We start from the raw sequence: 18,575 nt of genomic DNA, 5'->3' as shown, positions 1-18,575 counted from the left end.
ATACGGGATTCCCCATATCGCACTTTGTCTTATTTTCCTCTCCAACGTTGGCTATATTTATTTTGATCTGCACACGATTCAATGCAGAAGCATCACTTTGTTCTTGTCCCACAATGAGATTTTGAACCCCATGAATTCTGTGTCATCAAGAGTCTCTTCCAGTCTTCATAGAGGGGGGGGGGGGGGCTTTTCTCCTCTGACTCCTGCTGATTCTAGCCATCTGGGCTTTTGATCCAGTGGAAATACTCTGACAGGCCTATTTGAGAAACCAAATAATAAGAGGTGACTATGTATTGCAGCAAATCCATAGGAGGGATGTACGGCAGACACTAGCAGCAGTCGGGGAGAGTCTGTCTTGAAAAGACCGGCAGGAGGGTGCATTTGATTGGGGAAGCCTGGAAGATCTATGAAGTTTGGTGTGAGTGACGTGTGAGGCTGTTTGTTAGGTCCTCTTTGGACACGTCCGTGGCAGGAAGCCAAATCAACTGATTTACACCAAACTACAATCAAGGGGGAGGCCTTGCCGCTCGACCGTTACACAAGATGTATCGTTATGAGGGGCAAACAAAACAAATATATAATGAAAGATTTATGATGAGCGAGCTAAAGTAGCTGTTGTCGGTTCCAATTTGACACGTGTATATATATTTTTTGACACACCCATGACAGACAAGTTCAGCTAGCCAAGAGATATACTGTCTTATTAAGACAAAGCCATTATTGCAAATAAAGCACGCTTATTGACAAGGATCTATGCTAGCGAGCCCCATTAGTAAACCTTGGTTGGCAAATTGTAGGAGAATGCAACAATGAGCATATATTTTATGGCTTAGAGATATTTTTATGAGGTATATTTCTAACAAAGAGGTGGTCTAGGGCGGTGGTAGGAACCAATGTCATTCTAATCTAATCATGTTCATCAAATTTGATATAAGGGTGTATGATGTTATTTCATCACATTTTAATACTTTTTGTTTTCTCTCCAGGTATTTGTGTTTAAAAAAGAAAAGAAAAGTGGAATCTGTCAGATTGAACACAATCTGTTGTTGGAAACAGCTTGACCACCAATTTCTTCAAAAAATCCAAAGCATAATTTTCTAATCGAAGGAATAGAAATAGAAAATAAAAAAGCCGACTTGAACATTGAAACTGTATTTTGGGTTAATGAGAAACACTTTAAATGGTGCCACGGTGTTCTAAATCCCATTAAAGCTGAGTTTTAATGTGGTTGGTTGAATCTGTACACAGCCACATCATATTTGTGAAAACATTATTTCAGTTGTATATTTTTACTTCTGACTTGAGATTTTTTTTCAACTGAGTTGTACAGAGTGTAGGTCACATTAATGGTGGTGGAAAAAGGTTTGTAATGATTTATCCTAGTCTAATTATATTACATCAAAAAAGCCTGGTATTTGAACAGGGGTGTGTAGACTTTTTATATACACAGTATGCTAGTTGTCTGACAGTATGCTAGTATTCGCTTCCTTACTTTGACTTAAAAATAAAAATTGAAAGCTAAATGCTAGAGAGCTTGTAGAACCTTTTCCTCCCCTTACCCTCTTTGGCGTTTTGGGAGGTGTTAGCTTTTATCCCAGCTGGCGTGGTCAAGCTGTAGCTAAACTGATCACTTGTCAGTTGACAAGCGTACATATCTTCATGTTTTCAAACACTAGCCAGCTGACAAAAGGTTGGAGGCTAAAAAAACACATAACTGGTGATTTCTGGGAGGTGTTAGTACCTTTCAAAATGTACAATGTTTAACGTTTGTCGGGGGGAAAAAAAACGTTTGTCGGGGGGAAAAAAAAGTTATCCGACAACTAACAACTGTAAATAGCAGAAGATATACGCAAGTGACGTCACAAACCCCAAAGTTGACCTCAAAATTCTGAAAAACCCTTCTACCTATGTATAATGCATTTTTACAATGCATGATTTTGCTTCTACACGTGATCAAAACATGAAGTAAGTAAGAATTTGTTTGGGACTTTTCTTTGTCACTCAATTTAACACTAGCCGTCCCCTGAAGCTCAAATGAAGGAATCTTCCTGATCACAGCCTCCATGCTGCCCTGAATATCTTGAACATTGCTGCTCTCAAACTTCTCGCTGTCGAACACAAAGAAGGCGTTTGCCCTATAAGAGCTGCCTGCGACTGCATGCATTGCATTGCTGTCTTCAATAACTGATTTTTTGGCTGTCCAATTTTCCAAGAGAAGTTGCAGTCAAGTGCTTGAAGTGTGTGCTAGCTTTGTACTGAAACGTCACTGTGTTCTTGAATTGCTTCCGATCTTTGAGGTACTTGGCAGACCTTCGGATTTCAACCAGCCCCCCCATGAAACTAGCCTTCAGGAAAGCTTCAATGTCCATTAGACTTGGCCTGGATTCTGTGGTGTCAGAAGCTGAAATCTTAAAAGAACTGCTCCGCTGAGGACTTTCAGATGTTTGGCTCTGGAGAAGTGATGTATCCCACAAAGAGAAACCTGCAAAAGTGAATCATGTTGTGTACGACAACCTAGCTTTCCTTCAATGATATGTTTTGCTTTTTTTGTGTGTGATTTTGTCCGTGGAGTTGCTATGCATACTGTATATGTGATGCTGGTTCTGTATCTAGTGGTACCTGAGAGCAGTTCATCTTTGCGAGCATCGTAGAGCATCCCTAAGGTGAAAGGTCGGCCCAATGCAGCCACTGTTAACGTGTCTGTAGACATACTTGATTATATGAAGAGCACCTGTAAGACAACAATAAAAAAAAAAAAAAGTTCAGGAATCCTGGGCTTCAACCTTGGAAGTGCCACACGCAACAAAGTCTGTTCCTTTTTTGTGTTTCTATGTCTACCAGCCTAAAAAAGGATTTGTACGTTGTAGCAAACAGTATGAGTATCTCAAAGGCTTTATACAATTTGGGAAACGCCAAATGCCTGAGATTGTTGTTCTTACGAGTTGTCACGAATCATATGAGTGGGGTAAACAGAATCGACACATACACACACATGCGGGGGCACGCACAAACACATATTCATGCACGCACGCACACTTTAGTAGATTTGTGTCTTGGTGTGCATTTAAAACGCCGTTTTATACGAAGAAGCGGCAGTGCGTGAGGTCTCAACAAACACGGCTGACTCTTCTTGGGTTTTGTTGGGCTGTGACCGGCAAAACTGATTCCTCTGCAGTCGGGCATGATCTGCGCTGGGCTTCATCTGAAAAGACGGCAGCAAGTCACCACCTTCCTTAAAGACACATTTTCTGACATAAAATGGCCGTGGTTGGCATGTGTTAGTGTTTCATCCATGCTCCTTGCAAGTATTTTCATTTTGTATTTGTGTGTTTGACTGTTTCAATAAATGGCTAAAAGTGCACCGGCCACTGTAGAGCTTCCTTTATTTCACGTCACTCGAGTGGCAGCTCTCTTCAACTTTGGGCTCACAACACAAAGCAAAAGAAAAAATAATTGACTCACCGACCGCTTGGAACTCCGAAAACTGTTACTTTTACATGTTGTTCAATTTTGACAGCTGGCAAAATGTGTTGAACTTCAAGAGAGAGAGAACTGAAGGCATATTTTTCAATGGTTTTCCTTATGAAATCATCACCATCCAAAACTGTGAAAAGTTTGCATGTATGCTTTAACCGCAGGTTACAAACTGGTTTTCTGGCTGGTGTAAACCGTCATTTCCCTCACTGGATTAAGTCTGTTGCTCCAAAAAGTTATTTTAAGGACCCCTCTGTTTTGGACCCTTGTCGACCCCCCTACTGCCAAACCAAACTTTCAGACTTATAATTGGCCCATTCACAAGTGGGTCAGTTACTCAAGATGAAAAGCTGAAAATGTGCAAGATAATCATTAAAACGACTCCACCAGTAACACCGTCTTGTCGAGCTCCCCACACAGTACCCTACTAACTCAATGTTGACTGATTCCCATGCAAATATCAACATACAGTGTGCAGTCAGAGCTGGGATTTAAACCAGCAATCCTTTGGTCATGGGACAACCTGCTCTACCAACTGAGCCACAGGCCACCCACAAGCAGGTAATTACCCTAACCCAACTGATAAGTAGCCCTTTGTAATGTATTGTATATGCGTGTGTATTCATAAGAAAATTATCTGGATTTAGTCAATAACAGGTAAAACAAACACGTGTACATTTTATCTGTCATTTTATACTTTGTATTAAAAATATTTGTGATTTTAAGAGTTTATCTCTCTTTGATGCTCATCCAGTAGGAAGCACACACTGGTAAATAGTTACTCTTTTATGTGTACGTTAGGACAGGGGTGGCCAACCCGCGGCTCGCGAGCCTCATGCGGCTCTTTAACTAGTTTCATGCGGCTCTTCAGGAGCTGTAACATGACATGCGTCAAAAATTCTTGGCTGGCGCTGTCATTCACTCCCCTACAGCTAGATGGCACACTGACCATGTAAGCCTGTTTGAGTGACGTCAAACGAGCGACGAGAGAATCTTTGGTGTGACATCATTTGTGTTGTAAACAATTCCCGACAAGTTACCTCTTGAAATGGCAGGGAAAAAAAGCACATCCAAACGAAAATATGAAGAAGAACACAGGACGTTTTTGCCAGAGTGGGAGAGTTTATATTTTTTTGTTAAACGTAATGGCAAGCCGATCTGCCTTATATGTCACGCAGCATTAGCGCATTTCAAAGCTTCAAATCTTCAGCTCACTCCACCCTAACATCGAACAGGAATTTCCAAAAGGGACTGAACTTCGCAAGAACAAGTTGGTCGCTTTGAAAAGCAGGTGCAGTTTTTCAAAAAAATTACAAAACACTCAGAGACCGTAACGCTTGCATCATATCAGCTGGCTTGGAAGCCAGACTGTTTGAAAGCCCCGCTCGTCACAGATGAGGCTGCGGCTGAGTTGGAGATGATCGACCTTTGTGAGGAGGATCAACTGAAAACTGTTTTAAGGGAAGGGACCGTTGAGTTCTGGAAAAGTGTGCCAATTGAAAAATACCCCAACATCAAACGAGCTGCGCTTAAGATACTGTCCATGTTTGGGTCAACGTACGTCTGCGAGTCTGTGTTTTCTACCCTGAAACATGTGAAATCAAAGCATCGATCTGTTCTGACTGACACTCATTTGAAAGAATTGCTTAGAGTGGCAACAACAGAATACAAGCCAGATTTGAAGAGGATTGTTCAAGATAAGGAATGCCAGAAGTCTCACTAAGCAGCATAGTAAGAGAAAGATGTTATTGAAAATTATTCTTTTGTTTGTGGACTTGCTTGAACTGAGAGTTTGTGTGTGTGAGACACAATGTTAACTGTTGAAAATTACTGATATTATCATGTTGGTGTGGTTATTTTCATTAGATCTGGCTGAGCAGAGGTCTGTGTATGCGTGCATACATGATTAAAAGATGATGTTCATGTGTACCAGTGTATGTGGCTCTTTGCAGTAACACAGGAAAAAAAGTGGCTCTTAGTCTCTGACTAGTTGGCCACCCCTGCGTTAGGAGGTTCCATTATCTAGTTTTAGCGGCCCACACTGTATCTTGTTAAGAGTATCTGCCTGCAAGTGCTCAAGGTTTCATTCATTATGGCTGAGTACCGAGGGTGAACTCCCCCAGCCGGCCCTGCTATTCTGAAATGGACAGGCATGGATTAATGACCCAGGAATTGAAGTTCAGGCTGCTAAAATCTGAAGACCAGCTGCCTCTTGTACGAAGAATTGTGTGGATTTCCTACTGAAACATGGCGTTCGCTTAAATCCAGAAACGTCGTAAGCACAAAAACATCCAGATGTGTGTATCTGTATCTACACATGAATCCAAGCACATTTCCTTTGTATATCCCAATCAACGTGGAATTGAGCGCAAATGTTGGCGTAGCCAGCCCCTCCCTGTCCACGCCCACATTTAAATATGCAAATCATATTTAAATGTGCAATTCATATTTAAATGGCGGCACTTGCTAGAGCGTCAGCCTCACAGTTCTGAGGACCGGGGTTCAATCCCCGGCCCCGCCTGTGTGGAGTTTGCATGTTCTCCCCGTGCCTGTGTGGGTTTTCTCCGGGCACTCCGGTTTCCTCCCACATCCCAAAAACATGCATTAATTGGAGACTCTAAAATAGCGCGTAGGTGTGAATGTGAGTGCGAATGGTTGTTTGTATGTATGTGCCCTGCGATTGGCTGGCAACCAGTTTGGGGTGTATCCCGCCTCCTGCCCGATGATAGCTGGGATAGGGTCCAGCATGCCCGCGACCCTAGTGAGGAGAAGCGGCTCAGAAAATGGATGGATATTTAAATGGTCCCTGCACCTGAGATCCCAATCTCTGCATGATCAGAAAAAAAGAAAATGAGCAAGGCAGTGAAGAAAAATAATTGTTCTGAATGTGAAGTTGAGCCACTGCTCAATGAAGTGGAGGTGCGCAAGAAAATCCTCTTTGGCACGCTGTCCTCCAGCGTTAACAACAAGCGAAAGAGGAGTTAATGGGACAGCGTGTGTGCACGTGCTGTCAATGCTGTGGGGTCAGCGCGCACATGCTGAACTGAAAAGAAGTGGTCAGACATAAAGGTGGATGTGATAAAGGTGGACGTGAAGCGGAGGACAGCTGCCCTCCGACAAAGTGTGGCCAAAACTGGCGGAGGAACCGGCGCGGAGGGCTTCACCCGGTTTGAGGAGAGAGTCGCTGCAATCATGGGTGACACTGCTCTCTCAGGGCTGGTGACTCTGATCATCCCCAAGGTAAATACCATGTATTTTCATAACTCACAACAAATGTGTTCATACAGTAACCTACACTCACCCCTATGGGATAACGGTTCATGCCCAAATGTTGTATGTATGGTATTTAGTTTGTAATGAATCTTTTGAATTCAAATAGAAGCATGTCAGCATATCAAAGAGGATATTGTAAACTTTAACTCATGTTTGCTTACTCAATTTATTATTTGAATACACAGGAGAGGACACGCAGTCGCAGCCATGTGCTACATGTTCGGGGGATTGGCCCACCGTCCCTGACGTCTCTGGTGTCACAGACGCGGAGGAGTCGCCCACCGTTCCTGGCGTCTCCTCCGGCATCCCCAGCGCCCCCGACGCAATTACACTCTAACAACTGGCTCCTGGCTCCTGTGTCCTTACCCGTCCTGTGCTGGAGTCACAAGAAGAGATTGAGAGGGCAATAGGCTGCATAAGTGATCGCCTTGATCAATTAATAGGTGTCCTCACAAATATCAGTGATTCATTAAATACACTGGTTAACAAGTGAATTCTGAGTCCTTGCCTCTTTTACATTGTTGAAATCAAATGTTGCCGGCCATTAATTGTTCATCAGTGCTAATTGTTCATGTGTCTCTGATGTGCAGATTTATTATAACAGTTTCCCAGCATCACCTTTAAGTGTTGCCAAAGCACCAACAGCTGCAGAAACGTGGGTACGCCAGCCATGAAGTTGGCGTGAGGCACCGCAAATTTCCATAGTCATTTCACTCGATACAGCTGGACTTTGCCGTGAGAGAGAACGTATGCCACTTTTTTGTGCATACGCACCTTTTGTATATGAGGCCCCGGAATAAATCTTTTGATGAACAGGAGGACTTTACAGCACTGGTATTTCCAATTCGTCTTCTTCTACGAGGATAGTGTCAACTGAGACATTGGGGCCGTATCGCATTTCCATGACAATACGACTTTAAGCCCATCATGGCATACGTACCCCAATGGTGCATGACTGCGTTTAAGCTTTTTACCCTTGCACACATTTAATTAAAAAAAAGAGAGAGAGACAAGAGTTTGAGGTGAGAGAATTGACTGAACAGAGTTGAGGGTAAGGGCCATTACTGAGGTTTACAGCCTAAACAAGTAGGTCCTCACAGACGCCATTCCTCCTCACCACTCTCCTGAGTTTATGGCTTTTAGATCACTGGGTGCCTTCGTGGCTGTTTCTGTGTTAGAGGGATTGTTGTCATTATTTGCGGTTGCTATCTGCCTTTTACCAATCTACTGCTGCTTGCATTGGTGTATACTCGTTATCTGTGTTGCAGACCCTCAGTCCACTGGCACGTGTGTCATTTGGCTTTATCAGAAAAAAATAAGCAGAGAAGAGAGGATAGAATGAAGCACATCGTGATTCACACAGATGAGGGATTTGGTATTTGATTTACTTGATCGAAGATGGAGAAATGATTGCTGAAAAATCAATTCAGCAAAAATGTTAGTTTTGAATATTTTTAGTGGGATGGAAGGATCTGTCATTGTGTAGGTTTACATAGATGTGGTTCAACATCATCTGACAGAATGTTAGAAAGCAACCTATTTCAAATCAACAGCACCTTTGCTGGTTGCAGTGAAGTAGGGCACTCCATTTCCATTACCATTGTTTGCGTGAATTCTAATCAAATAAATGGTTAGCAATCTATTATGTAGCCAATTGTGTGGCCGACTAGTAGCCTGTATTGATTTCCGTTTGGGATTTGCCAAGATTTTCTTCAGTGTCCATCAATTGAATTTCCAAATCTTTGGATCATAAATTACCGGAGCAATTGTAGGGTTTTAGAACCCAAGAAAACATTCCAAAATACATGGATTGCAAGAGCAATTAACATTGACATACAGTGTACTGTACCGTATACTGTACCGTATATTACTATACTATATTACTAAATAACACAACCAACATTCAGTAAAAAGGCAACAAACTGTGTGCCTGGTGATCAATAAACTAGCTCTGCCATAACATTTTCCATTAAAAACAAAAGAAAACTGTTAATTACACCTATAAATCATGCAGCTTTATCAAGACCTCATACTGAGCGTTAACCTCATTATGCGCCACATAATGAATATGAAGTTGTCTCTGAATCAGGCCTGGTTTCATGACACAATGAAATATTAATTTAAAAACCTTGAATGGCTCGACATGCTTTGTAAAAACGATATATAGAAAGAATTTGAGGTTTTGCAGTATGTATCATGTCCAAAGGTATGCTACCACCTCAATTGTACCATTAAACTGTGTAATTAGCATAATTAAATGTGGTTGGCTTCTTTGTGATGATGAGCAATTGCCCTTTGCTCAAGGATGTTTCTTTAAATAATTCAATGTTTTGTGGGTTTATATATTCAGTTTTTAAAGGGTTATTCTCATGACCATAATAGAGATAACTGAGACCAAGTCCATGCAATGTGTCATACGTATCTGTGTTTCAATGCAACTGCTGATTGAAACTGAAACAACTCAAACCTCGGACTAGTTCATCTTGCACATAAAGCAAGTGAAAGAGACAAAGACAAAAAAGAAGACAGTCAAATTTTGTTTGTATCTAAGGTTTTGGAAGAGCATTTGTAGCCTTCTGCAATGTGAGGTAATGCTGATGGGAGCGGCCCTTCAATGGATTGGACATATCGGGCCATCAAGTCTTTGTTTCCTTTCCAGTCCCACAAAAGCCCAGCGAGAGGCGACGGTTTGTGAGTGTGTGCGTGCACGTGTGTGCAGTTGCTCTGATTTAGCCATGCACAGAGGACAGGCATTCATAAATGGTAGAGTGAAAGGAATTCAAAACTAGCTCGATTTAGACAGCCTAAAACAGATACTGGTATTCTGTAAAGATGTGTTTATCATCCTCTTTTGTTAAAACCATGCAGCGGCGTATGTGTGTGTGTGTGTGTGTGTTGAGTGGGTTACAGATTGGTAATTTAAATAGGATTAGAGGAACTGCTGATGGACTTCTCCACGGTAAATTATATTGTGTTATAAAGCGTAGCACTCAACACACATCCTACACCTACGAACATGGCAGCCGTGCAGTGAATACATACACTGCCCACGTGTTGTAATATTATGATAAATAATCAAAGTCGACATTTATTGTCAAAGCTCCACGAATTCGTAAGTGGTGAGCTCCCCGGCTCTAATCTGCCCATTCCTATTGGTTTGGAAGGAAGAGATTAGCCATTGAAAAGGGGAACATGGATAAAGGGCAGAGAAAGAGCGAGTCTTCCGGAAGCTCGGCAGGATTTTGCTATGGTGAATTCAGATGAGCAGTTCTTTGTATGAAGTTAAATCCTCTTTTTGATGAGCAGATTAGGAGCTATCTATCCTCTTACCTTTTTTTAACTTCTGAAATTCTCTTTTTTTGGCATCTGGCCAAGATTTTTACAGATCAAGAAAATGACAAAACTATTCCCTTTAAAGTATGACGACATTGAAATCAATCTTTGAAAGTTGTTTTTACCCGAGTAGAACAATATGCGATTAGATCATTTCCATTTCTCTTTTAATAATTAGAAACCAAGCAGCTGCTCCATGACAAATATATGCGCAACTATTTTCTTTAGTACTTCTGCTTTGGCATCGTTTTGATATATGGCCTTCATAGCTCAGCAGTTTTGCAGATGTTACCCCGCGCCCCCACCGAAGACTTGTACCGCTTGTAATCTGAGCAGTCATTGTAGAGAATTGAAGGACGGATATCCTCAGACTGCTTTGCATCCAAGAACTCCTGTGTCTATGGGTTGACTGAGGTGCGGAGTGTTACTGTACAACACTAAGGTAGACAGAAAACATTTAAGAGTTGCAGTAATACTGTATCTACCTAAACTCAGTACTAACAGTTTGGGCTAATCACATTGCCCTAAAGTAGTATAATTTACTTTGATTTCGCCGTGGTATGTTTCTGATTAATAAAACCTGACCAGGCTTGCGTTTCCCATCACGATAAGATACCATTACTTGAAACTGCATGAATTCCCATTTTTTTGAAAGGCGCTTTGTGATTACTTTGGCTTCCGTTATAGTCAATTGAGAGCATCGTGTCCCGTTCACCCAACACCAATGAGAGGGACCACACTACTGCAACTGGTACGCCGATAAAGGGATGACGAACAAGTGGGATGGAATCGATTGGATATTTTGAGACCCTAGAATACAATAGAAATGCAGGAAAATGCATACCGTAACAAACTGAAATGAACCATTATCCTTGGTGTACAGAGGATTTTCTGAGACCAGGCCCAGTGTGAGATGATTACTTGTGTGTGTCATCCACTGAAAGCGTGGGCATTCAAATGGCTTTCTTTCCACAACAAACCAAAGTTAATTGCTTCAATTACAGAGATTAATTGCGAATTTCCTGCCATGTCTTCTCAGTGACTCTCAATCTAGAGAAATGTTTTTGTATTTGTTTTGTTTTATACTGGAGTGATGCTCTCCGGTTCTTGTGATTTGTTATGATAATCAGGTTTATTCTTGTTGGTCCTTGCGTAAGACACTCAGACACGTTTTCAATTTGTTCTTATTGTCTCTGTCCAGACATACTTTTTAAATGTAATGGCATTTTATTAGACTTTTCAAGGTACAGATATTTTTTATGCATTTTTTCATGGGTTTTGACATTTTGCATGTCGCCATCAGCACTGGCCTTGGGCCATTATTTATGAAAAATACCAGTCAAGCCGAGCTTCTGGATGTGGATTCATCACAGGTGGACGTCCAAAAGTGTTTCACTGCCTGGCTAGTAGTGAGGCCGCAGGGCATTTTCCTGAAAGGAGACATATGGCAGCTTATGTTTAAAACTGCTTTAGGTTTTAGGCACATGAGCGTGAGTCCTCATGCGTATCTAATACTGTACATTCAGTTATAATGTTATAATTTCCATCATTTTGCATAAGGTTTATGATGTTCCTGGGGGAAAAACAAACAAGCATAATTTTAAGTTTAATTGATTAATGTACCAAACTGTGCTTATAAATAAGGCATAAATAAACTATACAGTTATCCTTTAATGAGCTACTAGATTATAAATACCCATTACTGAAGTCAAATTCAGTCAAGTGGGATACTAACCCTTTTTGCTTTCTAGTAGTTATTGCTCATTTTTACGAGAAGTCTCAGAACAAAGTAGGCAAAGTGACTTTTGAGTTTTCCTTTTCCCTTTCAGTGCTTTCCTTTGAACTGCACAAGGAAGCCAAGAGCCTTCCCTTGATACTGTGACATCTTCAAGTTATTGGGATATAAAGTGAAGATTATTTTTTTTTTTGGTTCCAAATGGTGCCACATCTTGCTCGAGGGCTCCCACAAGGCCTTTTTTTGCGTGCAGCGTACCCCTGACCTGGTTAATGTACAATGAACAAAGTCGATGCCAAGGGGCCACTGAGGCGGATGAGCATAGTTATGCCATTGAAGTGGCGTTGAAATTATTCTTAATAGTCATGTCGTTTCAGCAGACCAACAGACAACAATGCAAACACTTACAAAGTTGAATATTATGGGGACTTTTGCAGGACATTGCTTTAAACTAAAAACAGTGTAATTTTGGTCATTCGTTTCCATGTCGAAAGTGTTTTTAGAGCATACATTTAATCACCTAAGAAGAGGAGGTTGTTTTCTTGGGAATATCATAAGTCAAAGTCATGCTGCTACAGCTTTGCATGTTTTCTAGACTACTAACAAACAACCCATCATCATCTTTGCTCCCAGAACCTCAACTGTATCTCCTCTGCATTTACATATTTTATTTATAAACTGCTACTCACAGCAAAAATGAAAGCTGCGGTTATAAAATAACAGGAGCAATCTTTTTATTGGAACGACTATGAACAATGCAATAAATCAGGAAGCGTATTATCTGTAATGATCTTTGATGTTACTGTATTCTTTGGAATGTGAAACAGGCTTGAGGTTTCGCTGAGTTTTGTTATGTAATCCCTCCATCCATCCATCCATTTTCTGAGCCGCTTATCCTCACTAGGGTCGCGGGAGTGCTGGAGCCTATCCCAGCTATCAACGGGCAGAAGACGGGGTACACCCTGAACTGGTTGCCAGCCAATCGCAGGGCACATTTAAACAAACAACCATTCGCACCCACATTCACACCTACGGGCAACTTAGAGTCTTCAGTAAACCTGCCACGCATGTTTTTGGGATGTGGGAGGAAACCGGAGTGCCCGGAGAAAACCCACGCAGGGATGGGGAGAACATGCAAACTCCACACAGGGCCGGGGATCGAACCCTGGTCCTCAGAACTGTGAGGCAGACGCTCTAACCAGTCGGCCGCTGTTATGTAATCCAATCCGCTGCTATTAATATTTTTTTGTGGTATCATCCGGTTTTACTCTTCGCACACAGGTGCTCATACACTAAAATAACCGCATAAATTAGACTTTTGTGGAATGTGTAGCATGACAGTCTAGCTACGATAAGTTACGTGCAGCGATGTCGTGGCCTCGCCATGAACCAGTGGCGTGCAGCCTGTCGTCCTGTCAGCTTCCTGCCTCTGCCTGTGCTTTGACTTATTGCTGCTTGTGTCTGAGACCCATTTATCAGTGGTTCATTAAAACCCAAATCACCCGCACTCAGAGTCTTATTTCAGGAAGGCAAGTCCAACATTGAGCTCAATATCTGGACTGGAAGTGTTTCTAGCTGCTTTTACACTGCCTAAATTGGTGTGCCTCAGGCGTGTAACGGTAGAGCCGGTATTTATTGGCCTTTCAGACAGAACCCACATAATAAGATGATGAGACAACAAAGTGCCTTAGAAGTGATTTGGAGTTTTACAGTTCTCACTCCACTTGCACACTGGCTGTATTCTGTCTCTGTTACATCTCTAATACATCTCCAATCATTAAAATGAGTGAAAATACCATTAATCTGTTCCAGCCGCCCCCCCAAAAAGACGGATCAAATTGTTTGTGTTTTTCAAAAAGGAAAATAGAACTCTATATTTTACTACATAAAAATAATTAAACGCACTATCATGTAATGCACCATATTCAAGTCATTCAGACACAAACAAACAAGAATTTCACAATTACTCAGTAAACTGCTGTAATATTAATCTTTTTTTGGTGAAGATAAAGAATATATGCCTGTGACTATTATATTTTCTGGCACTTGGTTAGCAGCGGAGCAAGATAAACTTAAAAGTGTGACACCAGGGTAACGGCGGGTTCGGGGGGGGGGGGGGGGGGGGGGGGGCTGAGAGAACAAGAACTGTGGGCTTGTCGAAAAGAACACCAATTGCCTTTTCCTGTTCCGCTTTTGTTTGACGCTATCTTGCCTTTCCGTGTTATTCAAGCAGCACAATGAGGTACAAAGCTACCACGGCCGCTCTTCCCACTTTGTCCCTCCATTTATCCCCTACCTCCTCTGTTGTGAGCCTTTTAAAAGGAGGGGTGTTGGCAGAGCAGATCTAAGGCGGGCGGAAGTGGAATGTTCATTGGCCTTTGACCATTGCAGGAAATGTTGACTATTGTGTCCTTACGGGGAGGGGGGGTAAACTATCTAAAACCTTCAACACAAAGGCCAATGTCTTATCATCACTGCAGCCAAAGAGTTTTTGTCATATCTTATTTATACTTCGCAATACTTCCACACCATCCACTTTTCGAGCATGGGTTAGCATATATGCTCAGCCATTCATTTCCCCAACCGTGCAACACAATCATATTGACTTAAGTGCCGTAAGTGGGTATGTAGAGAGGTCAACGCTTATTGTTCATCTAATTGTAAGTGGTCCACCGATGCTGGTGAAAGGCATTTAGTATTGATTTGTGCAGCAAAACAAATATCGCCCCCTGCCAATTGATTTTTGATGGGTTTTAATCACTGTACGGTTCTGACGTCTATTTAGCTTGTACACTCTTAGACAAATGGTTATGTTGGAGGTGGGCTTGATCATCGATTAATTGTTTCATGACCCTGTAAAGTGAATTCAGAGAGTCGTTTCTAAATACATTATATACGTTTGAAAATAATTGCTGAAAATATGCAAATACTGAGAATTATGTAGTACTGGATTGTGAAGATTTGGCGTTAAACTCACCATTGAAGTTCTCCTGATGTATTTTATTTTATTTTTTTCTCTCCCACTTGATGAGAACTTGAGTGCCTTCGTTCGCATTAACATTGCATCACATGCAGTTCGCTAGCTAGCCATGCCTACACCCTGAAAATAATTCTTCCCTTCGGACACTTAGCTGGCGTGGCTGCTTTAGAGCGCCTCGTTGGAGGCTGAGAGTGTGCGCATGTTACGCAGAGAAAGACTGAAGAACAACAAGGTGCGAAAAAAAACGTCTGACTTGCGGAAAAGCCCCACGACGACCCAGTGGGATATATTCCAGACACCGGAGGCTTTCAGCTGATATATTTTTGTTACTTAAACATATACTGTAGTGATGTGTAGACAAGAAAAATGCTAGATGAAGTAGCATCCATTTTTCTAGGACTAGTAGTGGTTATTGACTGACAGTTAAGTGGGGCGTGGTTTCAGTACATTCAGTGGACACGCCCACATCATCTGAGCGCGGAGACAACGCCTTGACTTTTCACAATTTTCAAGCCTCATTTTATATACAGTACTTTGCCTCTTTTTTTATTCAGTTTTAGCAGGCTTTTTAACAACTCTCCTCTGTAGTGTGTGCAATTTAGAAGACATTTATTTTCACCTTCACAGGGACTTTGACAGCAAATAATTCTGTTACATTGTGTGGAATGGATCATTAGAATCGCGTCTTAAAGTAATTAAGACAAAACGGAGTGCACAACTGTTGATTCAGTCTAAAATAGTTTGCTGTCAAGTCAGCATGACGTCAGCTGTGAGACAGGCCTGTGACCAATATTATTCCGGCCATTACTGGCCCTAGAATAGAAACAGGAGTTCAGAACATTCACAAGAAAAAAAACATCTAATTGTTCATTTTTACCAAATTATGCTTTGCCCATCACTAGTTAACATAGATGTTTGGCTTCGCATGCAATTCCCCCCAAAACCTGTATGTGCTTGGTCTTGTTTTAACTGAGCCTCATGAGTGCCAGTGGCGGTATTTTTCCAGAACACGCTCATTACATGTACTTTGACAAGTAACCTTTTTCCTCTGGTAAATGTAACATAGACCCCAGGGGTGGTAGGCTGTAGTGGGGGCGGGGTTTGCTAAAGGAAAACAGGATTGCACGTTGTGTACGGACAGGAAACTGCAAAAAATGAGACGATTCAATGATGTTTTTCTTTCTCCTGCAGTGGGATTCATCACCTCTTTACTCAACTGAACTCTCGCCCGCGTGCATCCATGTGCGCATAAGGGATGAGTGGGGGTGGCAGCCTTGTGGGGGTGGGTTGCGGGCGCTCGTAGACACCTCCGCCCTGTGTCCACATCCTGGGGGGAAGAGGTCGGGTTAAGTGTTGCCGCGGTGCAACTGGCCTGTTTTTCCTCTCTCTTGGCACCCTGCCCACATCAACAGTGGCTCTCTTCAAAAAGCCACTAATGCGGGGCTTGCCACAGACAGTGTTCTGACAATGACTTACTCTCTGCCAGCCAAGGCCCCTCATCCCAGCGCCGGCTTCGCGGAAAACAGATCCGTGGCGAGAGCAAAGGTTAATCTAGCAGTGAGGCTCTGCCGCCGACCGCCTCCATGGCCATGTGTGACTGAGAATAGGCTGGGAGGAATTAACAGTACTGCCCCAGGGAGTGTTGACAGAAGTGTGTGTGTCTCATCAAGCAGGGTTTGCGTACGTGTGCGTTTGATGATAATAGGATGTAAGGACGTGGCCAAAAAAGAGTTTTTGTACTCACATTCTATTATCTTCCAGCAAGAATCGCACAAGATAAAGGTTGCTTCACGGCATTTCTGAGATCTAAGGCAAATAGCGTCAGCCAGTGTAAACATTGCAGTGAGACTCAGTGTGCTTTCTGCTTTCATTTGCCCTATCAATCGCGCTGTCAGTCTAGCACTTTTACGCACCCTTATACATATGTCTGCTTTGTGACACACAAGGAATGCAGACAAAAGGATCCAGCAGCCTGCATGTTACTTAGGAACAACCACCCCCCTCAATGTTAGCGTTTTGTGTATCATGATGTGTTTCAACAATGGACTCGGGCAGAGAAGGTCAATTTGGTTTGGTGACCTCCTGAGGCGAGATTATTTAAACTTGTCTCTCTACCACTGTTCCACCTGGTTGTTTGTAGTCCAAACAGCTTCATTGGCTAAGCCCCAATTACCACATCAACATCACTCCCTTCATCTTCCTACCACACATTTTTAGGCGAAATGCCAACTGTTTAAATGCCTACCATTAATATGCAGAAAGTACTGTGCTTATTGTTTATACCTTACCAGGCAGGCGGGAAAGGTTTTATCCAGATATTTCTTTGTTTGACGCCGGTAAATGCAGGTGTACAAATAGCTAAAACCGATTACAGAGCAATTGTGTTGTGCAGTGCAAAAAAAACAATTAATGACTTATGACTTATGAGTTTTTTGAGATACGAGTCGCCGGTCAGGCGTTTTTTTTTTTTTTTTTTCTTGCTTAGACCTGCAACTGCATACTTAAGATACGAGCTCTGTATGGTGGCAGTGAACTCAACTCAACTCACACTGTTTTTACCTTTCAAGCAACAGATTGAAAACAAACAACACATGCTGAAAGACAATAAAACAGAACTCACAGTCATAGATTATTTATCCTCTGCTGAGAATGACTAATATTAGTACTGTACTGATGAGCTGAAGGAGTTAGAATGTCTCAATGAATAGTATATTCGTCTGCGGGCAGTATAAATGTCTTGTCGTTACTGCTGTTTTTTATAAAGTACATAATCATGGAGTGCTATTTTTCCTTATTAGAATACATATTACAAGAATGTTTGTTGTTTTTTGGGGGGAGCATGTTATTTCCATTGATTTCAATGGGAAAAGATGAGTTGAGATACTAGTATTTTCAGTTAACAGCATGGTCACAAAATGAATAAACTCATATCTCCAGGCACCACTATTTTATTTTTTTTTTCAATTTTCCTTATGGAAATAAATGGGAAGCTTAAAGGTGTGCTGCTGCTGGATCATCACAGTCAATTAGCTCTGTGCGGCATCCCCTGAGGACATTTGACTTCTAACGCTTCCTCTGTCATCAACCTGTGTGCGTGTGAGTGGCTTATCCTTTTTGCGTGCAAGTATTATTGCCAATAAATTATTAATTTGTCTGTGTGCACACCTGCCAAAACACCTTTTATTTGGCCGTCTACATGTCACTCCACTTCATGTTTTCTTCTCTCACAGTGGGCGTGTGCTTCTTTATCGCCTCACTGTCACACTGACTGATGGGTGATATGCTAACCAGGGTTCGTGTTTACCACACCTGTGCTAATGCCAGGAATCAGAGCCTACTGGCCCTTGACAGGGAACGCTAGTAACGCTTTAAGCGCTTTGTCAAACTTCAGTTTGACTGTGGTTTCAGTATTGTGTTACTCAAACGTCTTCTAAGGTATCAGCTTTTTTTTTTCCGTCTGAATGACTCATTGTTTTTGTCCATTCTGATACCTGCTGTTGCTTATATGATGATTTGAACAATTAACTCATTCACTGACAGAGTTCCCCATATTGCCAGCCATTTTAGAGCATTTTGACTCTTCAAGGCCATCATAATAGTATTCTGTGGTAATTTCAGCACCAAACCAACCAAAAATAAAGAGTACTTTAGTTTATAGCTTTTTCCGTTCTTTAGTAATCCACAATAGAAAATGGGTTGGTTTCAGCAAAAACACTGGTTTCTGACCAAAAATGGAGAAAGAGGGCTTTTTGTGAAAAGGAAGATGTCAAGCAGAACAAT

The 18,575-nt window shown here is 41.9% G+C and overlaps 1 protein-coding gene and 1 long non-coding RNA gene across 4 annotated transcripts in view; one reads left to right on the top strand and one right to left on the bottom strand.

Annotated features, from left to right (window-relative positions):
• LOC133488900 (ephrin type-B receptor 1-B) overlaps positions 1–18,575 on the top strand; it is a 196,271-nt gene that overhangs the window by 27,059 nt on the left and 150,637 nt on the right. The gene's annotated exons all lie outside the window — the stretch shown is intronic.
• On the bottom strand, positions 11,359–16,636 carry LOC133488524 (uncharacterized). The gene is made up of 3 exons (XR_009791676.1): positions 16,272–16,636; positions 16,013–16,122; positions 11,359–11,510 (listed from the first exon to the last, which is right to left on the bottom strand). It is a non-coding gene; the product is annotated as an uncharacterized LOC133488524 (long non-coding RNA).

Source organism: Phyllopteryx taeniolatus, chromosome 14, assembly GCF_024500385.1.
Source record: "Phyllopteryx taeniolatus isolate TA_2022b chromosome 14, UOR_Ptae_1.2, whole genome shotgun sequence".
NCBI classification, from domain to species: domain Eukaryota; kingdom Metazoa; phylum Chordata; class Actinopteri; order Syngnathiformes; family Syngnathidae; genus Phyllopteryx; species Phyllopteryx taeniolatus.
This window is presented reverse-complemented; position numbering and strand designations above follow the sequence as displayed.